Genomic DNA, 27,207 nt, shown 5'->3' with positions numbered 1-27,207 from the left:
ACTACCTGTAGTTCGCATTGTGCGTTGGAAGGCACAAAGTAAGCAGACGGGAGAAGTTAGGATAGTGCGCAAGGGCATAGAAGGGAGCTGCTCAAGAAAAGAGAAGTGGAAACAGACAGCAAACTAGGCTGGAGAGAGACCTGAGACAAAGAGATCTGAATTATACGAGAGCCGACCAGGGGAAACACAAATTATGCAGTCAAGTGTCCCACATTTGGGGAAATCGCAGGAGCAGCACACCCAGAGTGCAATGGGTGAGCCTTTCCCTGGGAGAAGCACCTTCATAATCATAGTATCTCACCTGGCAGGTAAGTAGGAGTTGGGCTAGAGCTGGGGAGGGTCGCTGCTCGGGTACCCCCCTGTCAAATGAAGGAGATCCAACTGAGGCAGCACAAGGGAACTCTCGAAAAAAGAACAAGGCTAGAGGAAGATCTGAGACAAAGAAATCTGACTTTTACCAGAGCTGACCAGAGGAAAGCACAAACACAGTCCCCCACTACCACAAATAATGCAGTCGAGTTTCCCACATTTGGGGAAATCACAGGGGTCAGCATACCCAGAATGCAATGAATGAACCTCACCCTGGGAGAACAATCTTCATGACCATGGTATCTCCTATGCAAAATAAGTATGATTTGGGATAGGGCTGGGGAGGGCCGCTGCTCAGGCACATCTCTGTCAAGTAAAGGAGATTCAACTGAGGCAGCACAAGGGAACTCTCATCTGGGGACAACAACTGCAGGGAGAACACATATTTTCAGATGAATATGGGAGGGCAGAAGGCTGCCTAATACTGAAGCACCCCCAAACAACAAACCAAATGCAACAACTAGTACAAGCATTCCTGGGGGAAGGTCTGCAGAAGACGGATTTGCATACGGTGATGTCATCCAAGCAGTGGGCCAAAGTTGGCTGGAACCCTCATCTGCATATGAAAAGAGAAAAGGGGTATGCAGGGCATGGCGGCCTTTTGCGGCGCTTGGATGACCCTTAGTTCGCATTAAACACCCCCACCCTCCTTCGGTGTGGGGCTCATGTTGGCCATGCCCCAGCCCCTGAAGCATTCAAGCTGATTTCTTGCAGCAGCTTGGCACTGTAACAGCTCCAGAGCTGCTCTGTAAGGCAAGTAAAAGGGTGTGGGCCCTGCAGCACTACCTGTAGTTCGCATTGTGCGTAGGAAGGCACAAAGTAAGCAGACGGGAGAAGTCAGGATAGTGCACAAGGGCATAGAAGGGAGCGGCTCAAGAAAAGAGAAGTGGAAACAGACAGCAAACTAGGCTGGAGAGAGACCTGAGACAAAGAGATCTGAATTATACGAGAGCCGACCAGAGGAAACACAAATTATGCAGTCAAGTGTCCCACATTTGGGGAAATCGCAGGGGCAGCACACCCAGAGTGCAATGGGTGAGCCTTGCCCTGGGAGAAGCAACTTCATGATCATAGTATCTCACCTGGCAGGTAAGTAGGAGTTGGGCTAGAGCTGGGGAGGGTCGCTGCTCGAGCAGCCTCCTGTCAAGTGAAGGAGATCCAACTGAGGCAGCACAAGGGAACTCTCGAAAGAAGAACAAGGCTAGAGGAAGATCTGAGACAAAGAAATCTGACTTTTACCAGAGCTGACCAGAGGAAAGCACAAACACAGTCCCCCACTACCACAAATAATGCAGTTGAGTTTCCCACATTTGGGGAAATCACAGGGGTCAGCATACCCAGAATGCAATGAATGAACCTAACCCTGGGAGAACAATCTTCATGACCATGGTATCTCCTATGCAAAATAAGTATGATTTGGGATAGGGCTGGGGAGGGCCGCTGCTCAGGCACATCTCTGTCAAGTAAAGGAGATTCAACTGAGGCAGCACAAGGGAACTCTCATCTGGGGACAACAACTGCAGGGAGAACACATATTTTCAGATGAACATGGGAAGGCAGAAGGCTTCCTAATACTGAAGCACCCCCAAACAACAAACCAAATGCAACAACTAGTGCAAGCATTCCTGGGGGAAGGCCTGCCGCAGATGGATTTGCATATGGTGATGTCATCCAAGCAGTGGGTCAAAGTTGGCTTCAACCCTCGTCTGCATATGAAAAGAGAAAAGGGTTATGCAGGGCATGGCGGCCTTTTGCGGCGCTTGGCTGACCCCTAGTTTGCATTAAACACCTCCACCCTCCTTTGGTGTGGGGCTCATGTTGGCTATGCCCCAGCCCCTGAAGCATTCAAGCTGATTTCTTGCAGCAGCTGGGCACTGTAACAGCTCCAGAGCTGCTCTGTAAGGCAAGTAAAAGGGTGTGGGCCCTGCAGCACTACCTGTAGTTTGCATTGTGCGTTGGAAGGCACAAAGTAAGCAGACGGGAGAAGTCAGGATAGTGCGCAAGGGCATAGAAGGGAGCGGCTCAAGAAAAGAGAAGTGGAAACGGACAGCAAACTAGGCTGGAGAGAGACCTGAGACAAAGAGATCTGAATTATACGAGAGCCGACCAGGGGAAACACAAATTATGCAGTCAAGTTTCCCACATTTGGGGAAATCGCAGGAGCAGCACACCCAGAGTGCAATGGGTGAGCCTTGCCCTGGGAGAAGCACCTTCATGATCATAGTATCTCACCTGGCAGGTAAGTAGGAGTTGGGCTAGAGCTGGGGAGGGTCGCTGCTCGGGCACGCCCCTGTCAAGTGAAGGAGATCCAACTGAGGCAGCACAAGGGAACTCTCGAAAGAAAAACAAGGCTAGAGGAAGATCTGAGACAAAGAAATCTGACTTTTACCAGAGCTGACCAGAGGAAAGCACAAACACAGTCCCCCACTACCACAAATAATGCAGTCGAGTTTCCCACATTTGGGGAAATCACAGAGGTCAGCATACCCAGAATGCAATGAATGAACCTCACCCTGGGAGAACAATCTTCATGACCATGGTATCTCCTATGCAAAATAAGTATGATTTGGGATAGGGCTGGGGAGGGCCGCTGCTCAGGCACATCTCTGTCAAGTAAAGGAGATTCAACTGAGGCAGCACAAGGGAACTCTCATCTGGGGACAACAACTGCAGGGAGAACACATATTTTCAGATGAACATGGGAGGGCAGAAGGCTGCCTAATACTGAAGCACCCCCAAACAACAAACCAAATGCAACAACAAGTGCAAGCATTCCTGGGGGAAGGCCTGCAGCAGATGGGTTTGCATATGGTGATGTCATCCAAGCAGTGGGTCAAAGTTGGCTTCAACCCTCGTCTGCATACGAAAAGAGAAAAGGGGCGTGCAGGGCATGGCGGCCTTTTGCGGCGCTTGGCTGACCCCTAGTTCGCATTAAACACCTCCACCCTCCTTCGGTGTGGGGCTCATATTGGCTATGCCCCAGCCCCTGAAGCATTCAAGCTGATTTCTTGCAGTAGCTGGGCACTGTAACAGCTCCAGAGCTGCTCTGTACGGCAAGTAAAAGGGTGTGGGCCCTGCAGCACTACCTGTAGTTTGCATTGTGCATTGGAAGGCACAAAGTAAGCAGACGGGAGAAGTCAGGATCGTGCGCAAGGGCATAGAAGGGAACGGCTCAAGAAAAGAGAAGTGGAAACAGACAGCAAACTAGGCTGGAGAGAGACCTGAGACAAAGAGATCTGAATTATACGAGAGCCGACCAGGGGAAACACAAATTATGCAGTCAAGTTTCCCACATTTGGGGAAATCGCAGGAGCAGCACACCCAGAGTGCAATGGGTGAGCCTTGCCCTGGGAGAAGCACCTTCATGATCATAGTATCTCACCTGGCAGGTAAGTAGGAGTTGGGCTAGAGCTGGGGAGGGTCGCTGCTCGGGCACCCCCCTGTCAAGTGAAGGAGATCCAACTGAGGCAGCACAAGGGAACTCTCGAAAGAAAAACAAGGCTAGAGGAAGATCTGAGACAAAGAAATCTGACTTTTACCAGAGCTGACCAGAGGAAAGCACAAACACAGTCCCCCACTACCACAAATAATGCAGTCGAGTTTCCCACATTTGGGGAAATCACAGGAGTCAGCATACCCAGAATGCAATGAATGAACCTCACCCTGGGAGAACAATCTTCATGACCATGGTATCTCCTATGCAAAATAAGTATGATTTGGGATAGGGCTGGGGAGGGCCGCTGCTCAGGCACATCTCTGTCAAGTAAAGGAGATTCAACTGAGGCAGCACAAGGGAACTCTCATCTGGGGACAACAACTGCAGGGAGAACACATCTTTTTTAGATGAACATGGGAGGGCAGAAGGCTGCCTAATACTGAAGCACCCCCAAACTAAAATTCTAGTTTCTCTAATGTCCTAGAGTATGCTGGGGACTCCGTAAGGACCATGGGGATAGACGGGCTCCGCAGGAGACATGGGCACTTTAAGAAAGACTTTAGTTCTGGGTGTGCACTGGCTCCTCCCTCTATGCCCCTCCTCCATACCTCAGTTTGATACTGTGCCCATTTGAAACTGGGTGCTTTTCAGGAGCTCTCCTGAGCTTTCTGACAGAAAGTATTTTGTTAGGTTTTTAATTTTCAGGGAGCACTGCTGGCAACAGACTCCCTGCATCGAGGGACTGAGGGGAGAGAAGCAGCCCTACTCTCTGAGTTGCAAGGTCCTGCTTCTTAGGCTACTGGACACAATTAGCTCCAGAGGGATTGGTACGCAGGATCTCACCCTCGCCGTCCGTCCCAGAGCCGCGCCGCCGTCCCCCTTGCAGATTCAGAAGATAGAAGCCGGGTGAGTATGAGAAGAAAAGAAGACTTCAGAGGCGGCAGAAGAGTTCATGATCTTCACTGAGGTAACGCACATACACCTCACATACTCCGGTCACTGTAAGGGTGCAGGGCGCAGGGGGGGCGCCCTGGGCAGCAATATAAACCTCTTTTTGGCAAAAATATAACATATATACAGCTGGGCACTGTATATGTATGAGCCCCTGCCAATTTTACAGTTTAAGCGGGACAGAAGCCCGCCGCCGAGGGGGCGGGGCTTCTCCCTCAGCACTCACCAGCGCCATTTTTTCTCCACAGCACCGCTGAGAGGAAGCTGCCCGGACTCTCCCCTGCTTATACCATGGTAGACAAGAGGGTTGAAAAGAGAGGGGGGGCACATAATTCGGCGCAAATGACACAAATGATTGTTGACACAGATACCGACACGGATTCTGACTCCAGTGTCGATTACGTTGATGCAAAGTTACAGCCAAAATTGGCAAAATCCATTCGATATAGGATTATGGCAATAAAAGATGTTTTGCACATCACAGAGGAACCCCCTGTCCCTGACAAGAGGGTACATATGTACAAGGGAAAGAAGCCTGAGGTAACCATTCCCCCCTCACACGAGCTGAACGAGTTATGTGAAAAAGCTTGGGAATCTCCAGATAAAAGACTGCAGATTTCCAAAAGGATTCTTATGGCGTATCCTTTCCCATCAACGGATAGGTTACGATGGGAATCCTCCCCTAGGATGGACAAAGCATTAACACGCACAGCTACAGCTGGAAAATCAAATTTTTTACCTTATGTTCCCTCACAGCATAAGAAAGCTCTGCATTATCAAATGCAGTCCTTTCGGTCACAAAGAAACAAGAAAGTGCGAGGTGCGTCCTTTCTTGCCAGAGGTAGGGGCAGAGGAAAAAAGATGCACAACACAGCTAGCTCCCAGGAACAGAAGTCCTCCCCGGCCTCTACAAAATCTACTGCATGACGCTGGGGCTCCACTGGCGGAGTCCGGCCCATGAGATGTCATGCAGCTGCTCTGACCACGCCTCCTGTTTCTCCGTTGCCGACCCAATATTGAAAACCTGCCCCCGCACCGCTCCATCTCTGACTTGGGAATGGAGTGTTGTTGACCCCCCTCCCCCCCCCTGCACCGATTGACTGGCAGAGGCGATCGCATTATCTGCAGGCGTATGCGTATGCTCTTAGCAATTTTTGCAGTTGGATTGCTTATTGCGATTGCAATCCAACCCAAATCAGGCCCTATTACCTATCACAATGCACTGCGGGTAGTACAAAATGGGGTTAATATAGGAGAAAAACCCCCAGAGCTGTGCTCCTTAACTGTCCCTGGTGGCTAGTGGAGCAGCTGCCCAGTAATCAGTGTCCACGCCAGTGCGCACACGGCCCGCCCCCTACAGCCACGCTGGATCACAGTATAAAGCGGGCACAGAAGACCCTTACCACCCTTTCATCAGCGGCCTCGTGATCCCGGAGGGCGGTGTGTGTGTGACTGACCTTAGGAAGAAACCGGAGCCTCCGCTGCAGTGACCCAGCAACCGGGGCACTGGAGTATACTGTGCCGCTGGGAGTGATGGAGCTGCAGTAAATATGTCTATTAGACCTAGCCTGCTGCAGCCCTTGTAGATTCTTATTAAAAAAGTTCTTCTTTTCTTGTCAAAATTAATAGCTAAGAATAGGATGCCTGAGGCAGCCCCCTGTTAAGTGGCCTGCTACTGAAGGCACCAACTACAAACTGAGCTCCCTGTTCATGGAAGCGAGGTTATAGAGGAGGGGGCGCTGAGTATCTTGTGAACAGTCAAAAGCTTTGAGCTTGTTGGTGCCTCAGATCAAGATCCTACTCTACACCCCAATATGAATCCTTGTGGAGTCCAGTGTACCCCACAGAAGAAAAAAATGTGTCACAACCATTGGCAGCAACATAAGAATAGCTGCTGATGGGCACAATTGAGAAAGGAAGGGGGGAAAACATTTGAATCCAGCACATATATGTAATTCGAATATGTAATTTGTACCTTCCTACTTTAAAATGTAATGGATGAACCTCACCCTGTGAGAACTATCTTCATGATCAAGAGATCTCATATGCAAGATAAGTATGTGTTGGGATAGGGCTGTGGAGGGCGGCTGCTCGGGCACACCCCCGTCAAGTTAAGGAGATTCAACTGAGGAAGCACAAGGGAACTCTCATCTGGGGACAACAACTGCAGGGAGAACACATTTTCAGATGAATGTGGGAGGGCAGAAGGCTGCCTAATACTGAAGCACCCCCAAACAACAAACCAAATGCAACAACTAGTGCAAGCATTCCTGGGGGAAGGCCTGCAGCAGATGGATCCAATAACAGCTCCAGAGTTGCTCTACAAGACAAGTAAAAGGGTGTGAGCCCTGCAGCACCACCTGTACTTTGCATACACACATATAGGACAGCATCTCTTATATGCCCCAGGGTCAATAAAATAGTATCCTTGTCTAGGGTATCCATCCCCTCAGATAAGGTATCCGTCCATGCTGCTACAGCACTACACACCCAGGCCGACGCAATTGCCGGTCTGAGTAAGGTACCCGAATGTGTATAAATGGACTTCAGGGTTATCTCCTGTTTGCGGTCAGCAGACTCTTTGAGGGTAGCCGTATCCTGGGACGGGAGGGCTACCTTCTTGGATAAGCGTGTTAATGCTTTGTCCACCCTAGGGGAGGATTCCCATCTTAACCTATCCATTGATGGGAAAGGATACGCCATAAGAATCCTTTTGGAAATCTGCAGTCTTTTATCTGGAGATTCCCAGGCTTTTTCACATAACTCGTTCAGCTCGTGTGAGGGGGGAAAGGTTACCTCAGGCTTCTTTCCCTTGTACTTATGTACCCTCTTGTCAGGGACAGGGGGTTCCTCTGTGATGTGCAAAACATCTTTTATTGCCATAATCCTATATCGAATGGATTTTGCCAATTTTGGCTGTAACTTTGCATCATCGTAATCGACACTGGAGTCAGAATCCGTGTCAGTATCTGTGTCAACAATCTGGGATAGTGGGCGCTTATGAGACCCTGACAGTCCCTGCGACATAGGATCAGGCATGGGTTGAGACCCTGACTGTCCCGAAGCTTCAGCCTTGTCTAATCTTTTGTGCACTGAGTTTACACTAGCATTTAAAACATTCCACATATCCATCCAATCAGCTGTCGCAGAGACACCACATTAATTTGCTCCCGCTCCTCTCTAATATAGCCTTCTTCCTCAGACATGTCGACACACGTGTACCGACACACCACACACACAGGGAATGCTTTTTCTGAAAACAGTTTCCCCACAAGGCCCTTTGGAGAGACAGAGAGAGAGAGTATGCCAGCACACACCCCAGCGCTATATAACCCAGGAATAACACAGTAACTTAATGTTTGCCCAGTAGTGCTGCTGTATGTAATTTGCGCCGAATTATGTGCCCCCCCCCCCCTCTTTTCAACCCTCTTGTCTACCGTGGTTTCAGCAGGCGAGAGTCTGGGGAGCTGCCTCAGCGGTGCTGTGGAGAAAAAATGGCGCTGGTGAGTGCTGAGGGAGAAGCCCCGCCCCCTCGGCGGCGGGCTTCTGTCCCGCTTAAACTGTAAAATTGGCGGGGGCTCATACATATATACAGTGCTCAGCTGTATATATGTTATATTTTTGGCAAAAAGAGGTTTATATTGCTGCCCAGGGCGCCCTGCACCCTTACAGTGACCAGAGTATGTGAGGTGTATGGGAGCAATGGCGCACAGCTGCAGTGCTGTGCGTTACTTCAGTGAAGATCATGAAGTCTTCTGCCACCGCTGAAGTCTCTTTTCTTCTCATACTCACCCGGCTTCTATCTTCCGGCTCTGCGAGGGGGACGGCGGCGCGGCTCTGGGACGGACGGTGAGGGTGAGATCCTGCGTACCAATCCCGCTGGAGCTAATGGTTTCCAGTAGCCTAAGAAGCAGGACCTTGCAACTCAGAGAGTAGGGCTGCTTCTCTCCCCTCAGTCCCTCGATGCAGGGAGTCTGTTGCCAGCAGTGCTCCCTGAAAATTAAAAACCTAACAAAATACTTTCTGTCAGAAAGCTCAGGAGAGCTCCTGAAAAGCACACAGTTTCCACTGGGCACAGTATCAAACTGAGGTATGGAGTAGGGGCATAGAGGGAGGAGCCACTGCACACCCAGAACTAAAGTCTTTCTTAAAGTGCCCATGTCTCCTGCGGAGCCCGTCTATCCCCATGGTCCTTACAGAGTCCCCAGCATCCTCTAGGACGTTAGAGAAAATAGGATTTTAATACCTACCGGTAAATCCTTTTCTCTTAGTCCGTAGAGGATGCTGGGCACCCGTCCCAGTGCGTACTGTGTCTGCAGTTATTAAATGGCCCTTAACTCCAGAACATTTATGTGGAGACAACTTTCCCGACTTGACCATCTTCCTTGGATGTTTTCCCCCTGTGTGACTGCTCCCCAGCCTCGGAGGGTTGCATCCGTGGTCCCTAGGATCCAGTCCTGGATCCCGAACCATCGCCCCTCTAGGAGGTGAGAACTGTGCAGCCGCCAATGGAGTGATATTCTGGTCTTGGAAGACAGGATTATCCTCCGGTGCATGTGTAGGTGGGATCCGGACAACTTGTCCAACAGGTCCCACTGGAACACTCTAGCATGGAACCTGCCAAACTGAATGGCCTCGTAGGCCGCAACCATCTTCCCCAGCAACCGAATGCATTGATGGATTAACACTCTTGCTGGTTTCAGAATTTGTTTGACCAGACTCTGGATCTCCATAGCCTTTCCACTGGAAGAAAACCTCTTCTGTGTCCAGTATCACTCCCAAAAACAACAACCGCGTCATTGGGACCAACTGCGATTTTGGCAAGTTTAGGAGCCAACCATGTTGTTGAAGAACTGTCAGGGAGAGTGCAATGTTTTGCAACAATTGGTCCCTGGATCTCGCCTTTATCAAGAGATCATCCAAGTACGGGATAATTGTGACTCCTTGCTTGCGAAGGAGAACCATCATTTCCGCCATCACCCTGGTGAAAATCCTCGGAGCCGTGGACAGACCAAATGGCAACGTCTGAAATTGGTTTTGACAATACTGAATTGCAAACCTCAGGTAGCTTGATGCAGTGGCTAAACGGAACATGTAAGTAGGCATCCTTATGTCTACCAAAACCATGAAATCTCCTTCCTCCGGACTGGAGATCCCTACCCTGAGAGATTCCATCTTGAAATTGAATTTCTTTAGGTAGAAATTGAGGAATTTCAGATTTCAGATTGGTCTGACTGAGCCTTCCGGCTTCGGGACCACGAAGAAGCTTGAATAAAAGCCTTCTCCCTGCTGACTAAGGCCGATTTGAACAATCGGTGAGGGGGAACGTCTTGAAACCCCAGTTTGTACCCTTGGGACACTATTTGTAAAACCCACGAGTCCAGGTCCAAATTAATCCAGAACTGACTGAAGTGTTTTAGACGTGCCCCCACTGGTGTGGGCTCCTGCAAGAGAGCCCCAGCGTCATGCAGTGGATTTGGCAGAAGCAGAGGACGATCTCTGCTCCTGCGATCTTGAAGAGGCTACAGACCTCTTCCCTCTTCTCCTTCCTCTACCTGCAAAGAAAGGGGAATCTTAACTTCTTGCATATCTATTGGGCCGAAATGACTGCGTTAGATAATGATGCGTCTTCATCCGTTGAGAGGGAACATAGGGCAAGAAGGTTGACTTACCTGCGGGAGCTGCCGAGATCAAATTAACTAGGCCGTCGCCAAACAAGGCTTCACCTTCATAGGGAAGAAACTCCCTTTCTTCTTGGAGTCAGCATCAGCATTCCCTTGGTGAATCCACAATGCCCTCCTATCCGAGACTGCCATGAAATTGGCCCGTGAACTCAAGAGTCCTATATCCCTTGCAGTCTCACACTGGTTGAGAAATCCCCTGCAGAATCTTGGAGATCCGTCAAATTTTGCTGGCGTTGGAAGATGAAGACGTGGAGCAGAAATGGGTAAGGTGGGTGGGGTTATAGCTGGAGTCACTGTGGTTGACGCACCAGACGCGCCTGATCCACGGAGAGTTGTCTGAATCCCATCCAGCCGAGTAGAGAGATCCTGGAGACAGCGGATGATGTGGCCCTGTGCAGCCTCCTGATGTTCTAGTCGGGCTGCCAGTTCTTGCATCGGCCTGGCAATGGGTGAGCCTTGCCCTGGGAGAAGCAACTTCATGATCATAGTATCTCACCTGGCAGGTGAGATGAACATGGGAGGGTAGAAGGCTGCCTAATACTGAAGCACCCCCAAACAACAAACCAAATGCAACAACTAGTAAAAGCATTCCTGGGAGAAGGTCTGCAGAAGACGGATTTGCATACGGTGATGTCATCCAAGCAGTGGGCCAAAGTTGGCTGGAACCCTCATCTGCATATGAAAAGAGAAAAGGGTTATGCAGGGCATGGCGGCCTTTTGCGGCGCTTGGATGACCCCTAGTTCGCATTAAACACCTCCACCCTCCTTCGGTGTGGGGCTCATGTTGGCTATGCCCCAGCCCCTGAAGCATTCAAGCTGATTTCTTGCAGCAGCTGGGCACTGTAACAGCTCCAGAGCTGCTCTGTAAGGCAAGTAAAAAGGTGTGGGCCCTGCAGCACTACCTGTAGTTCGCATTGTGCGTTGGAAGGCACAAAGTAAGCAGACGGGAGAAGTTAGGATAGTGCGCAAGGGCATAGAAGGGAGCGGCTCAAGAAAAGAGAAGTGGAAACAGACAGCAAACTATTATCCAAGTACGGGATAATTGTGACTCCTTGCTTGCGAAGGAGAACCATCATTTCCGCCATCACCCTGGTGAAAATCCTCGGAGCCGTGGACAGACCAAATGGCAACGTCTGAAATTAGTAATGACAATCCTGAATTGCAAACCTCAGGTAGCTTGATGCAGTGGCTAAATGGGAACATGTAAGTAGGCATCCTTTAAGTTTACCAAAACCATGAAATCTCCTTCCTCCGGACTGGAGATCACTACCGTGAGAGATTCCATCTTGAAATTGAATTTCTTTAGGTAGAAATTGAGGGATTTCAGATTTCAGATTGGTCTGACTGAGCCGTCCGGCTTCGGGACCACGAAGTGGCTTGAATAAAAACCTTCTCCCTGCTGTCTAAGGCTGATTTGAACAATCGGTGAGGGGGAACGTCTTGAAACCCCAGTTTGTACCCTTGGGACACTATTTATAAAACCCACGAGTCCAGGTCCGAATGAATCCAGAACTGACTGAAGAGTTTTAGACGTGCCCCCACTGGTGCGGGCTCCTGCAAGAAAGCCCTAGCGTCATGCAGTTGATTTGGCAGAAGCAGAGGACAATCTCTGCTCCTGCAATCTTGAAGAGGCTACAGACCTCTTCCCTCTTCTCCTTCCTCTACCTGCAAAGAAAGGGGAATCTTAACTTCTTGCATATCTATTGGGCCGAAATGACTGCATCAGATAATGATGCGTCTTTATCCGTTGAGAGGGAACATAGTGCAAGAAGGTTGACTTACCTGCGGGAGCTGCCGAGATCAAATTAACTAGGCCGTCGCCAAACAAGGCTTCACCTTCATAGGGAAGAGACTCCCTTTCTTCTTGGAGTCAGTATCAGCATTTCCTTGGTGAATCCAGATATACAGGGAATGGGGGGAAGGGGATGTGTTCTGCACCAGCTATTAAATTCTAAATATTTGTATGAAGAGGCCCCAATAAATGTCCATCAGTTATATTAAATATTAATTGTAGGACGTTCGGGGGTGCTACCAGAGACAAGTAATGTTATGCAGGAAAGGAGAAGAGAAAAGAATGTCTCTTTTGCTGGCGCACAAATGATGATTTAAAAATTTACTTTTAATAAATTCGTTAAAATTGTCAAAACACGAGATAAAGTACAATAAGTTTGTATAATGTAATTACCATATATAATAAATGGAAATACATTTATTAATATCAAGGTTCGCTACCTGTGTTGTGTCTTTATTATTGATCCAAATTGACTTTATCAATTAGTCTGATACTGAATTACTGGACACTATGTAATATTAGTTGAATGTATATTAGTAATTCACTTGACAAATGTCAGAACCTGGCAATAGTTCTACATATCATACACTTACAGCACTCTTTCCACAATATTTTCCCTTTATTCCAGATCAAATGGTATAATCCCCCACAGTAATTATTCCTGTTGTAGTATAGTACAGTATGGTTGCTGGGGACGTCTTTAATGAAAAGAGAGGGAACATCTAATGTGTCTTCTTATGGGTAAAATACTTGCAAGCTAAGTGCTATGAATAGCATCAGCATGTAGATAAATGCTGAGTGTTAGGTGAGTAATGCAGATAAATAGGGATATCTAATAATTCTATAGAATAGTGGGTGAATTATTAGATATCCCTATTTATCTGCACCTCTAAGCACACTATTTGACTGTCCACACCCTGCTGTGCCTATTACCCATCTCCTCCACCACCCTCAACACTGACCCACACATCATTCACCCACAAAGATACAATAAAGGTAGTTTGGATAAATTAGCTAAATGAAATGGATTTAACCAATTTATCTAAATGACCATTTTTGGATGTTTTCCAGTGTTTGGGAGCAAATGGTCAATTGTCATTTGCTGCCACATATTAGCATAATTTTGTTTCAACTAGAAAAAAAAATTGGACAGATAATCTAAGTGTGGATCCAGTTTAATGCTGATTTCAGAGCCAACTATAGACTTGATTGAGGTACTGTGTCCCCGGTACCAAATACCAATTAAAATAATATTGTGAGGTGTTCAAAAAAGACTGAAAATGAGTGGAAATTATGGTTATTGAGGTTAATAATACTATGGGATCAAAATGACCCCCAAATTCTATGATTTAAGCTGTTTTTTAGGGTTTTTTGAAAAAAACACCCGAATCCAAAACACACCCGAATCCGACAAAAAAATTTCGGTGAGGTTTTGCCAAAACGCGTCCGAACCCAAAACACAGCCGCAGAACCGAACCCAAAACCCGAAAAATTTCCGGTGCACATCACTACTTAATTAGAACTTCAGTCAATGTGAATTAATTATTGGACTCAACCATGGTTATCCTTAAAACCCAGGGGTCTATTTAAGATCGATCTTAATCGATGTTGGGCTTCCAGGTTGAAAAAAACACACATTTACTAACATTTTAAAATTTATATAAAAAATCATCTGTTCGTAAATGCAGTGCACATGGTTTTGCCCAACTGCTAACAAAATTCCTGCTGCGATCAACTTGGAATTACCCCCATCGATTGATGTTTTCACACTGCTCGTTCCAACCCCAAAAACTATGAAGAGGATGGGGGCATATACGCAGGGTCCATCCTGTGCATGTGCCTACATTTTCTCCGCGTGCCCCGCAGAAAATGCGAATGCCTCTGCCTGTCAATCAATAGAGGGCGTACCTTCGCAGGTATATCGCGATCATGAGCCATGTCTCCCATTTTTGTCATTATAGGTGCTCTGTGAGCTGCTGACCATACCCCAGCCCCTCTGTCTCCCGTGAATAGACATTGGGGCTTATTCAGACCAGATCGCTTCAATTTATTTTCACCCAGCGGGCAATCAGGTCTGCACTGCACATGCGTATGCGCCACAATGCGTAGGTGCGACGGTCCGGAGATCACAAGAAGATTGACAAGAAGAGGGTGTTTGTGTGGGTGGCAACTGAATGTTTCTAGGGAGTGTCCGGAAAAACACTGGAGGGACCCGGCGTTTTGTGGGAGGATTTGTGACGTCACCTCAATGGCTGAGTAAGTGCTGAGCTGTGCAGCTCTTGTGCACATGTGATCACACACCTGCACAGCAAATTTTCCCTTCCGCTGTAGGCGGCAACCACCTGATCACAGGGTTGCAAAAAACACACCCTAGCGATCAGGTCTGAATTACCCACAATGTGCATATTTGCAGAGCAACAAGCTACAGGGAGCCTTCCACCCCCCCCTTCCCCATGACTATGGGACACTGGGGGGGGGGGGGGGGTTATTTGGGTTAGCTGGACATTCCCAAAAAAAGTGACTGTCCTGCAACAATTGGGTTAGTTTGGAGGTATGTGCAAATACATTTATTGTTTTGCATGCAGGGTAAATACTGGCTTCTTTGACATTTAGCCACAAATGCTGCACAGTTGAATTACAGTATTACACTGCAATTAACAGTTATGCTAGGACATTCCTTCTCCCAAAATCTACCTCTCTCTGCATGTTACATCTGTCCCACAGTGGCGTGCGGTGAGGTCAGTGGCTAGTGAGGCACTACAGCCATAATGTCCGCCGAATCCTGCCGATGACCCTTAGCCAATGCCCGCTACTGCCTCTGAGCCGATACCCACTGCCACCACCAATGGCTTACAAACTCTCCCACAATCAACTGACCCAGCCCTCCACCACTAATTTCTATATCAGTCCGATGCCGCCAATGCCCGCTGCCTGCCTGCTCATTGTTCTTGTGATATATTATAAATTTTTAAAGAAAAAAAATGAGTGTTTGGGACTGGGAAGGGTGAGGGAGGAGGACATGAATGCAATTTTGTTGTCCAGGGCTTCCATTAACTTAAAGGAGAAGGGTCTGAATGGGTTAAAAAAAATGTGTGAGGTCCCCCCTCCTTAGTATAACCAGCCTCTTTGAGCCGGTCCTGGTTATTTAAATACTGGGGGAAAAATTGGACAGAGGTTCCCCGTATTTAGACAACCAGCACCGGGCTCTTAGACGGGTCCTGGTTCCAAAAAATACGTGGGACAAAAGATGTAGGGGTCCCCCATATTTTTAAAACCAGCACCGGGCTCCACTAGCCAGAGAGATAATGCCACAGCCAGGGGACACTTTTATGTAGGTCCCTGCGGCCCTGGCATTACCCCTCCAACTAGTCACCCCTGGCCGGGGTTCCCTGGAGGAGTGGGGATCCCTTAAATCAAGAGGTTCCTCCCCTCGAGGCACCCAAGGGCCAGGGGTGAAGCCCAAGGCTGTCCCCAGCACCCCTGTGTGGTGGGTGCCGGGCTGATAGCCATATGTGTAAAAAAAGAATATTGTTTTTTTGTTGTGGAACTACAAGGCCCAGCAAGCCTCCCCCACTTGCTGGTACTTGGAGAACCTCAAGTACCAGCAGGCGGGGAAATAACGGGCTCGCTGGTACCTGTAGTTCTACAACAACAAAAAATACCCAAATAAAAACACAAACACACACACCGTGACAGTAAAATTATTGAGACAGGCTGTAGCATGTGGATGCATGTAACCCTATAAAAGTGATGGATTGGGTGACTATTACAATACCCACTGTTGCTGTCTGAAAAATGATGGATATATAGATTGCTCTGCCGAGATATGTTTTTTTTCTAAAATGCACCACAGGTATGGATGGATAGTATACTTGACGACACAGAGGTAGGTAGAGCAGTGGCCTACTGTACCGTACTGCTATATAATATATTATTTATTATTTATTATTATTATCCTTTATTTATATGGCGCCACAAGGGTTCCGCAGCACCAAATTACAGAGTACATAAACAAATAATCAAACAGGAAAACAGCAACTTACAGTTGATGACAATATAGGACAAGTACAGGGTAAATAAACATAGCTACATCAGCAGATGACACTGGAATAAGTATCAGGTGGCAGAAGACTGCTGGATTTGGTGCAGCTGAAGATTATTAAAGTAAGAAAAGAGTAAGCACATGAGGGAAGAGGGCCCTGCTCATGAGAGCTTACATTCTAAAAGGGGAGGGGTAGACAGACAGGGGTGAGACAGATGGGGTACATAGAGAGCGTGGAACAGAGGTTTAGGATGAGATTTGGCTGGGTTTGGTGAAGAAGTGGGTCTTGAGAGCCCATTTGAAGTTTTGTAGAGAGGTGGAGAGTCTGAGGGGGAGAGGTAGGGAATTCCAGAGAAGTGGTGCAGCACGTGAAAAATCTTGGAGGTAGGAGTGGGAGGAAGTAATCCGTAGGCAGGAGAGTCGGCGTGCATTAGCAGAGCGAAGAGGACGGGTGGGAGTGTAAAGCGAGATAAGATCAGAGATGTAGATGGGAGAGGAGTGGGTGAGGGTTTTGTAAGCAAGTGTGAGAAGCTTGAAATGGATTCTGAAAGGGAAGGGGAGCCAGTGAAGGACTAGTAAGAGAGGAGAGGTGGACGTAGTGCATTTGGTGAGGAAAATTAGCCGGGCAGCAGCATTGAGGATAGATTGGAGTGGAGAGAGGTATTTGTCAGGAATGCCAGTCAGGAGGAGATTACAGTAGTCCAGTCTGGAGATGACCAGTGAGTGGATAAGAGTCTTAGTAGCATCCTGGGTCAGAAAGGGTCTGATCCTGGAAATATTTTTTAGATGAAAACGGCAGGTTTGTGAGAGGTGCTGAATGTGTGGTTTGAAGGAGAGGGAGGAGTCAAGGATTACTCCAAGACAGCGCACTTGGGGGGTAGAGGAGATAGTAGTGCCATCAATAGATAATGAGATTGTAGGAGGTGAGGTTATGCGGGAGGGAGGGAAGATGATCAGCTCGGTCTTAGACATGTTAAGTTTAAGAAAGAGCTGGGACATCCAGGAAGAGATAGCAGAGACAGTTGGAGATACGAGTGAGGAGAGTAGGGGAGAGGTCTGGAGAGGAAAGATAGATTTGAGTGTCATCAGCATAGAGATGATATTGGAAACCAAAAGAACTAATGAGCTTACCTAGTGAGGACGTATAGAGAGAGAAGAGGACCAAGGACAGAACCTTGGGGTACCCCTACAGTTAGTGGAAGTGAGGGGGAGGTGGAGTCATGAGAGGAGACAGAGAATGAACGGTCAGAAAGGTAGGACGACAACCAAGAGAGGGCAGTGTTACGCAGACCAATGGAGTGAAGGATTTGCAGTAGGAGAGGATGGTCCACAGTGTCAAAAGCAGCAGAGAGATCAAGTAGAATAAGTAGAGAGTAGTGTCCCTTAGATTTAGCAGCATGGAGGTCATTGCATACTTTTGTAAGGGCAGTTTCAGTGGAGTGGAGAGGACGGAAGCCAGACTGGAATGGGTCAAGCAGTGAGTGTGAGGAAAGAAAGGAAGTAAGGCGGTTGTAGACAATACGCTCAAGGAGTTTGGAGGCAAAAGGGAGAAGAGAGATGGGTCGGTAGTTAAAGAGAGAGTTTGGATCAAGGGTAGGTTTTTTAAGAATAGGAGAGATGAGAGCGTGCTTGAAGGCAGAGGGGACAGTGCCTGATGAGAGGGAGAGATTGAGAAGGTGGGAAAGATGGGAACAAGCAGAAGAAGAGATGTGGCAGAGGAGGCGGGAGGGGATAGGGTCAAGTGGGGAGGTGGTGAGGGGACAGGAACGAATGAGGGCCATGACTTCCTCTCCAGATGCATGGGAGAAAGATGACAGAGTTGGTGCGAGGGATGGGGAGGGTTGGTAAGGGATGGGAGAAGGCTGGTTACTGATAGTCTGGTGTGATGTGATGTCCTGACGTATGGAGTCAATTTTGGATGTGAAGTAAGTGGCAAAGTCAAGAGCAGAGAGTGAGGAAGGGAGATGAGGTGGAGGTGGGCAGAGGAGTGAGTTGAGAGTGGCAAAGAGGCGCCGGGGGTTGGAAGACTGGGAGGAGATGAGGTTCTTGAAGTATGACTGTTTAGCAAGAGAAAGGGCAGCACTGAAGGATGAGAGCATAAGTTTGAAATGGAGGAAGTCTGCCTTAGAGCGTGATTTCCTCCAGTGTCGCTCAGCAGTACGTGAGCATTTTTGCAGATATCTGGTGCATTTGGTGTGCCAGGGTTGAGGTGTTAATTTGCGAGGGTGAACAGTGGTTGGTGGAGCAACAGAGTCAAGAGCAGAAGTAAGGGAAGCATTGTATGTGGAAGTGGCTTGTTCAGGGCATGAGAGAGAGAGAGAATAGGAGAGAGAAGTGAGTCAAACAGGGAGGAAAGGAATGTGGTGTCAATAGCTTCAATGTTACGCTTAGTGATGGTAGCCTTAGGAGGTTGAGATGGGGAAGTCGAGAGAGATAGGTTGAAGGAGAGCAGGTGGTGGTCAGAGAGGGGAAATGGGGAGTTGGAAAAATCAGAAATATCACAGCGGTGAGTGAAGACCAGATCCAGTGAGCTCCCATTCACATGGGAGGGTGAGGAGGTCCACTGGGAGAGACCAAGTGAAGAGGTGAGGTTAAGGAGTTTAGAGGCAGGGGATTGTGTGGGGATGTCAATAGGGATGTTGAAATCGCCTAGGATAATGGTGGGAATGTCAGAAGAGAGGAAGTGAGGAAGCCAGGAAGCAAAGTTGTCGATGAATTTGGAAGCAGTGCCAGGGGGGCGGTAAATGACAGCTACTCTAAGATGGACTGGTTGGAAGAGACATATGGAGTGGACCTCAAATGTAGATAATATAAAGGGATGGTTCTGGTGGTATGAGTTGGTAGGAGTAACTAGAAGGTAAAAGGACCCCAACACCACCCCCATGGCGACCCCCAGGTCGGGGGGTGTGTGTGAATGTAAGGCCCCCAGCAGAGAGAGCAGCAGCAGAAGTAGTGTCAGAGGGCGTAATCCAAGTTTCAGTAATGGCTAGTAGGTGTAGGGAGTTGGAAATGAAAAGGTCATGAGTGGGGACCAGTTTGTTACAAACGGATCTGGCATTCCAGAGGGCACAGGATAGGGGGTATGAGTTTGTGGGAGAGATGTGAATTAGATTTTCAGGGTTGCTGTAGCGATGAGGTGGGATTAACTTTGAGGGCAGGGATGAGAGAGTAGTGATGGTATGGGTGCCTGAGATAGGAGGGGAAACTGCAGGAGGTGGGCAGGGAGGGAGGTCAGTGTGATGTGGATGGGGTGTGGGGAGGTGACAGGGAAGGGAGAGAGGGAGCAGGGCTGAGTTGTGGGGTAGCAGGACCATGGGGCAGAGGTGAATGAAAGTGGGGTAACAGGAAAGGTGGGGGAAGGAAACAGAGGGATGGAGGGGAGACAGAGGAGGAGGTGGAGGAGACTAGGGGGGAAGGATAAAGATACATTATTAGGTAGACACTGAGTGATGTGGGGAGTATAAGAAAGCATTCACATAGTGTTAAGTAGGTAAATAGGTTGAGGGAAAGTGGAAGTAGGAGAGGAGACTGTAAGGGAATCCGAGCAGAAGAATTGTAGAAATGCAGGTGAGAAAAGCAGTGTAGGCTCAAGGGGTGTAGATTTAGTATGAAATGAGTCAAAAGCGTAGATAAAGTGGGTGCAGAAATGTATTTGGAGTGTAAGAAATGAAAGGATTGTGAGAGGTTTAAGAAGCAATGGTAATTATGTTAGATGTTTTAAGTGTTTGCAGGTAAAATTGCATTGGTGCAGCTGTGCTTAAAAAACAAAATTACAATAATACAGATACAGGCATTTGTAGGTGAAATGGATGGTTTATGAAATGTCCAAGTAAGGTAGTTCTGTGCTATGTAATCAGATGCAACAATCAGGAGGTGAGTGATCTGAGGAGTAAGTGACTCACATTTGTTATTAGTTCTTCAGTTTTCTTTGTTTTGTTAGATTGGTGTGCTTCTGTTTTCCTTCTTTTTTCACTTCGATTGAACGCTAATTGAACACTGCTGTTATGTGTCAATTTTATCACGCTTTTATAAAAATGCACGCTTAGATCAATAAATGCACAGCCAAATGGCTTTGCACAGCCTACACCATTGGACTTAAGTAGAAGACTATTACAAGTGAAACCAATAATTGAAATCTGTAACCACACCCCACCCCATCAAATGCCAGGCAATAAATTACCTTAAAAACAACAACCAGGCATTCCACAAAGATTAAACTGGGTCTATATCATTCAAAACTTTAAAAAAGTACTTCAAAATAACATACTATGCAATAATGTTTCAATTTGCATTACCCAGCAGAATTAGCTTTGCATATATAGATATAGTGCAGCAGAATAGATTGGTGGTTGTAGTCAATTGTAATTACCCAGCAGAATTAGCTTTGCATATATAGATATAGTGCAGCAGAATAGATTGGTGGTTGTAGTCAATTGTAATTACCTGTAGGTGACAAGAAGAGAAGAAACGTCAATTCACAATCGATATCAGCTGAAGATAAATTAACGCTGATTGAACGCTGCGTTATGTGTCAATTTTATCACGCTTTGATAAAAATGCATGCTTAGATCAATAAATGCACAGCCAAACAGCTTTGCACATCCTACACCATTGGACTTAAGTAGAAGTCTGGTGGTCAGCAAAATTTTGCACTGTCCTCCTACTATATATAGTGCGCACAACTACTAAAATACACCACAGGTATGGATGGATAGTATACTTGACGACAGAGGTTGGTAGAGCAGTGGCCTACTGTACCGTATTGCTATATATTATATACTGGTGGTCAGCAAAATTCTGCCCTGTCCTCCTACTATATATACTGCGCACAACTACTAAAATACACCACAGGTATGGATGGATAGTATACTTGACGACACAGAGGTAGGTAGAGCAGTGGCCTACTGTACCGTACTGCTATATATTATATACTGGTGGTCAGCAAAATTCTGCCCTGTCCTCATACTATATAATACAATGCAGCACAGATATGGAGCATTTTTCAGGCAGAGAACGTAGATATTTTCAGCACACTGAGCACAGATATTTGCAAGCACACTGAGCACAGAAACTGAGAAAACGCTGCACGTCCTCTCCCTATCATCTCCAATGCACAAGTGAAAATGGTGGCGACTCGTGGCTCCTTATATAGAATAGAATAGCTGCTGACGGGCACGATTGAGGGAGGAAAGGGACATTTGAATCCAGCCCATAGATGCAATGTGAATATGTAATTTGTACCTTCCTATCTTAAAATGTATATACAGTGTATATGTCACAACTGAGGGCCTGAGCTGACTGGAGGCAGCCTCAGTTGTAGGGGCTGAGGTGTAGTGGAACCTGGGAGGTTGTATCAGACCCCTGGACATGTAAGTTAAATGTAGAAGAATTGCCCGAAGGCGTGCCCACGACAACCAGGATAAAAGTCAATGATGTTTATTTTGACAAACTCCATGCATCACAGCAGTAATAAAAGAGAAACATAAAATCAGCAGAGAAATAATACAGTTCCTGGGTACTACTGGAGGACAAGGACCACAGGGCTCTGGTAGTATGAGACAGTTCTTATTATCTTCTAGTTGGAAAGTCCTTACCAGGCCCGACTGTAGCAATGGAGATAGCCCAGGATCATACTAGCTGGTGTTCCAGGAAAAGCTGGGCTGCTGTGGATAAAATGGCTGCTGTGGGTACTGGCTGAAACCAGACTGATGTAAGCACGGAGTGGATTGCTGGATGGAACCAGCCAAATAATAAATGAAGCTTGATAGCGATGAAATATGATTGATATATGGCGTTTGAGAGCGGTGAAATAATAGTGCCGGTGGTGAGTGGTAATCTGCGGAAATGATACCGGCACTTTAAGAAGAGCTGATCTCTGCTGGAAGCTAGGCTGGAAGCAGGTAAATCTGTAACTGGAAACAGATGAGTCCCAGAGGACTGGAGAGTCAGGCTGCACCGCAGGTGGTAGACTAGAGCGGGTCTCTTTAGTGGAGGTTTGGAGATGGTAACTGGAACCTGGAAAACAACCACGGGAGAGAGACAAACTGGAACTAGGTTTGACAACCAAATCACTGACGCCTTCCTTGCTCAGGCACAGAATACTTATACCTGCAGCAAGGAAGGGATTGGCTAGGCAATTATGCAGATTACAATGGAAACAGCGGATTGGTGGAAATGAACAGGTGACAGAATCCAACATGGCTGCGCCCATGCAGACACTTGGAGGGAAGATTGGTTTGATAATCCATGTGGGAACTTTAACAGCAATGGCGGCGCCGGCCACAGTAAACAGGAGACGCCAGACTGATGAGTGCACATTTGAACCACGCGGGCAACAGCGGAGGCCGCGGCTGACATCCTGCATGCAGAAACTCAGGGATGGCGGCGGAGGCCGCGGGAGATGCCATTCAAGATGTAACATGGCGCCGCTGTGACAGCGTCTCAGAGTGACAGGAGAGGAGGCAGGAATGGGGACATCAGAATAACAGATGGGATCCGGTCGTGGAGCGCTGAGCCAGCCTTAGGAGGCATCTGAAAGGAAAGTTATGGCGTCCAGATACCCGGATCGTGACAGTATACACTAGAGGTCTTTCCGAACCCCCTAATCCTAACATTGTAATTTGCTTTAGGGCGCACCTCCAATTAGTCTAGTGTTTCTTGCTGCCTTTCCAATGAAGCAAGTTTAATTTAGTAATAGGTGAAAAACCATCCCTACAAAGGTGTTAATCAGAGACTTGGCTTTGTGGACACTTTTCAGAGAACAACTTTGTTAGCATAAAAGTAAAGCCAGAAAATGAAGAGCTGTTTAATCACTCAATTGGATTTTTTTGCCAGCATATTTCTTTTTCTCTGCAACCCACTGCTAAATTGTGCTTCCTAGCTGTTTTTATAAAATCACTGAATCAAATCTAACTCTGATTACATCAGAGAAGGCCAGGTACCCTACACCATAACAGGGGGTTTGAAATTTTGACTTGTCTACTTAAAGATCACCAAAATCTGATCACAAGGTCAATTACGTCCCTGGGTGGGATTGAACCACCAACCTTTTGGTTAATAGCCGAACACACTAACCGATTGCGCCACAGAGACACTTTGCAAAAAGTACATACTGACAAAGGCTAATAAGCATTTATCTAGAACGTTTCCTAGAAAAACTTTAAAAAGTCAATAATCTGGAGAGTTTTTGTAAGATGTTTCTTCCATCAACCAACGAAGAAACACATTGGTACTTTTCCATGATGAGTGAGTGCTTCAGGTTCTCTTGCACTTACATGTGCAGCAGAGTACTGCAATGGAAGCATGCTGGGCCCATAACCCAGAGGTAGGCAGATTGAAACTATCCTCTGCTATATGCATTTTTTTTTTGTTAATTAAAGTAATCCAAAACTGGGATTGATATTTTGGTTCTTTTATTTTTACTTAAAGTACAATAACTTTTACCATTTTAATTTGTTTTAATAGTATATTGACAGTATTGTTTTCTTTCAAAAATCCACTTAATTTTCTTTACCCTATTATTAAAATGGTAATTGACAAAAAACAAACTACATTGTCACCAGAAGAGCAATACAAAATGTACAAGTGATATATTAAAATCATCTTTCCAGCTTGAATTTCAATGATGCATTGGGGCAACGATTTTGTTAGCAACATCTTCACCCTTAAATAAAGATTTTCTTAATTCCTTACCTGTGTGCTAATTAGATATCACCTTGTTTTCACATTAAACAGACTTCCACATGAGAAAGCAGCAAGGATGCAGTGGCGTTAATGTTTCTTTGTGTCAACCCGTATTATTTCAGTAGACATTGAAATGAGGATGCATCTTGCTGCCTTTCCAATGAAGCAAATTTAATTTAGTAATAGGTGAAAAACCATCCCTACAAAGGTGTTAATCAGAGACTTGGCTTTGTGGACACTTTTCAGAGAACAAATTTGTTAGCATAAAAATAAAGCCAGAAAATTAAGAGCTGTTTAATCACTCAATTGGATTTTTTTGCCAGCATATTTCTTTTTCTCTGCAACCCACTGCTAAATTGTGCTTCCTAGCTGTTTTTATAAAATCACTGAATCAAATCTAACTCTGATTACATCAGAGAAGGCCAGGTACCCTACACCATAAGAGGGGGTTTAAAATTTTGACTTGTCTACTTAAAGATTACCAAAATCTGATAACATGGTCAATTACGTCCCTGGGTGGGATTGAACCACCAACCTTTTGGTTTATAGCCGTACACACTAACGGATTTCGCCACAGAGACACTTTGCAAAAGTCCATACTGACAAAGGCTAATAAGCATTCATCTAAAACGTTTCCTAGAAAAACTTTAAAAAGTCAATAATCTGGAGAGTTTTTGTAAGATGTTTCTTCCATCAACCAACGAAGAAACACATTGGTACTTTCCCATGATGAGTGAGTGCTTCAGGATCTATTGCACTTACATGTGCAGCAGAGTACAGCAATGGAAGCATGCTGGGCACATAACCCAGAGGTAGGCAGATTGAAACTATCCTCTGCTATATGCATTTTTTTTTGTTAATTTAAGTAATCAAAACTGGGATTGATATTTTTGCTCTTTTATTTTTACTTAAAGTACAATAACTTTTACCATTTTAATTTGTTTTAATAGTATATTGACAGTATAGTTTTCTTTAAAAAATCCACTTAATTTTCTTTACCCCATTATTAAAAGGGTAATTGACAAAAACAAACTACATTGTCACCAGAAGAGCAATACAAAATGTACAAGTGATATATTAAAATCATCTTTCCAGCTTGAATTTCAATGATGCATTGGGGCAACGATTTTGTGAGAAACATCTTCACCCTTAAATAAAGATTTTCTTAATTCCTTACCTGTGTGCTAATTAGATATCACCTTGCAGGCCTGTTCAAGTACAATCGGACAACGCCACCACGGTAGTGTACACAAATCATCAAGGCGGCACTCGAAATTGCATAGCAAAGCTGGAAGTATCAAAAATCCTCAGTTGGGTAGAACGTCATCTGCCAGCAATATCGGCAGTGTTCATTCCCGGAGTCCTCAACTGGGAAGCGGATTTCCTCAGTCGTCAGGACGTTCACGCTGGAGAGTGGAGAGGCCGCAGCAGAAATGTCTGCACTGGTGTCAGTAGGTGACTGAGGCAGGGATGACTGGGAGATAGTGGGTGACTGAAGCATGTATGAGTGGGAGATAGTGGGTGACTGAGGCCGGGGTGACTGGGAGATAGTCAGTGACTAAGGCAGGGGTGATAGGGATATAGTGGATGACTGTGGCAGGGGTGACAGGGACAGTAGGAGACTGAGGCAGGGGTGACAGGGATAGTGGGTGACTGAGGCAGGGGTGATATGGAGATAGTGGTTGACTGAGGCAGGGGTGACTGGTATAGTGGGTGACTGAGGCAGGGGTCGCAGGTATAGTGGTTAACTGAGGCAGCGGTGACTGGGAGATAGTGGTTAACTGGGGCAGGGGTGACAGGGAAAGTGTGACTCAGGCAGGGGTGATAGGGAGATAGTGGGCAGCAGATCACTGCCTTGCTGACAGCAGCACATCCCTGCTTCACTGACAGCAGCACATCCCTGCCTCATTGACAGCAGCACATACCTGCCTCACTTATAGCAGCACATCCCTGCCTTACTGACAGCAGCAGATCACTGCCTCACTGACAGCAGCAGATCACTGCTTCACTGACAGCAGCAGATCCCTGCCTCACTGGCAGCAGCAGATCCCTGCCTCACTGGCAGCAGCAGATCCCTGCCTCACTGGCAGCAGCAGATCCCTGCCTCACTGGCAGCAGCAGATCCCTGCCTCACTGGCAGCTGTATATAGGGCCTAATTCAGACCTGATCTCTGCTGTGCATATTCACACAACAGGAGATCAGGTCTGAAGTGTGTGTGTGTGCTGGTGCCGCAGTGCACCGGCACATGCCAGAGATGCGATCAGCATCTCTGCCCAGTGAGCGCCTCTGCCAACACATACTTATCTTGCATATGAGATCTCTTGATCATAAAGATAGTTCTCACAGGGTGAGGTTCATCCATTACATTTTAAAGTAGGAAGGTACAAATTACATATTCAAATTACATATATGTGCTGGATTCAAATGTTTTCCCCCCTTCCTTTCTTAATTGTGCCCATCAGCAGCTATTCTAATGTTGCTGCCAATGGGTGTGACACATTCATTTCTTCTGTGGGGTACACTGGACTCCACAAGGATTCACATTGGGGTGTAGAGTAGGATCTTGATCTGAGGCACCAACAGGCTCAAAGCTTTTGACTGTTCCCAAGATGCTCAGCGCCCCCTGCTCTATAACCTCGCTTCCATGAACAGGGAGCTCAGTTTGTAGTTGGTGCCTTCAGTAGCAGGCCACTTAACAGGGGGCTGCCTCAGGCAGCCTATTCTTAGCTATTAATTTTGACAAGAAAAGAAGAACTTTTTTTATAAGAATCTACAAGGGCTGCAGCAGGCTAGGTCTAATAGACATCTTTACTGCAGCTCCATCACTCCCAGCGGCGCAGTATACTCCCGTGCCCTGGTTGCTGGGTCACTGCAGCGGAGGCTCCGGTTTCTTCCTAAGGTCAGTCACACACACACCGCCCTCCGGGATCACGAGGCCGCTGATGAAAGGGAGGTAAGGGGCTTCTGTGCCCACACTATACCGAGATCCAGCGTGGCTGTAGGGGGCGGGCCGTGTGCGCACTGGCGTGGACACTGATTACTGGGCAGCTGCTCCACTAGCCACCAGGGACAGTTAAGGAGCACAGCTCTGGGGGTTTTTCTCCTATATTAACCCCATTTTGTACTACCTGCAGTGCATTGTGATAGGTAATAGAGCCTGATTCAGGTTGGATTGTAATCGCAATAAGCAATCCAACTGCAAAAATTGCTAAGAGCATACGCATGCGCCTGCATTTTCTGTGGCACCCC

General features: G+C 46.9%; 8 non-coding genes across 8 annotated transcripts; all 8 read right to left on the bottom strand.

The window, feature by feature from the left end:
* Nucleotides 1-153: 153 nt before the first annotated feature.
* LOC135034976 (U1 spliceosomal RNA) lies at nucleotides 154-316 on the bottom strand. Its single transcript, XR_010230076.1, has one exon. It is a non-coding gene; the product is annotated as a U1 spliceosomal RNA (small nuclear RNA).
* Nucleotides 317-468: 152 nt separating this feature from the next.
* Nucleotides 469-632, bottom strand: LOC135035049 (U1 spliceosomal RNA). Its single transcript, XR_010230143.1, has one exon. It is a non-coding gene; the product is annotated as a U1 spliceosomal RNA (small nuclear RNA).
* A 671-nt stretch (nucleotides 633-1,303) lies between these two features.
* On the bottom strand, nucleotides 1,304-1,466 carry LOC135034967 (U1 spliceosomal RNA). Its single transcript, XR_010230067.1, has one exon. It is a non-coding gene; the product is annotated as a U1 spliceosomal RNA (small nuclear RNA).
* Nucleotides 1,467-1,618: 152 nt separating this feature from the next.
* Nucleotides 1,619-1,782, bottom strand: LOC135034992 (U1 spliceosomal RNA). Its single transcript, XR_010230089.1, has one exon. It is a non-coding gene; the product is annotated as a U1 spliceosomal RNA (small nuclear RNA).
* Nucleotides 1,783-2,453: 671 nt separating this feature from the next.
* Nucleotides 2,454-2,616, bottom strand: LOC135034963 (U1 spliceosomal RNA). Its single transcript, XR_010230064.1, has one exon. It is a non-coding gene; the product is annotated as a U1 spliceosomal RNA (small nuclear RNA).
* Nucleotides 2,617-2,768: 152 nt separating this feature from the next.
* Nucleotides 2,769-2,932, bottom strand: LOC135035017 (U1 spliceosomal RNA). Its single transcript, XR_010230109.1, has one exon. It is a non-coding gene; the product is annotated as a U1 spliceosomal RNA (small nuclear RNA).
* A 671-nt stretch (nucleotides 2,933-3,603) lies between these two features.
* On the bottom strand, nucleotides 3,604-3,766 carry LOC135035055 (U1 spliceosomal RNA). The gene has a single exon (XR_010230147.1). It is a non-coding gene; the product is annotated as a U1 spliceosomal RNA (small nuclear RNA).
* A 152-nt stretch (nucleotides 3,767-3,918) lies between these two features.
* On the bottom strand, nucleotides 3,919-4,082 carry LOC135035016 (U1 spliceosomal RNA). The gene has a single exon (XR_010230108.1). It is a non-coding gene; the product is annotated as a U1 spliceosomal RNA (small nuclear RNA).
* Nucleotides 4,083-27,207: the final 23,125 nt, after the last annotated feature.

Source organism: Pseudophryne corroboree, unplaced genomic scaffold (assembly GCF_028390025.1).
Source record: "Pseudophryne corroboree isolate aPseCor3 unplaced genomic scaffold, aPseCor3.hap2 scaffold_588, whole genome shotgun sequence".
Lineage (NCBI taxonomy): Eukaryota > Metazoa > Chordata > Amphibia > Anura > Myobatrachidae > Pseudophryne > Pseudophryne corroboree.
This window is presented reverse-complemented; position numbering and strand designations above follow the sequence as displayed.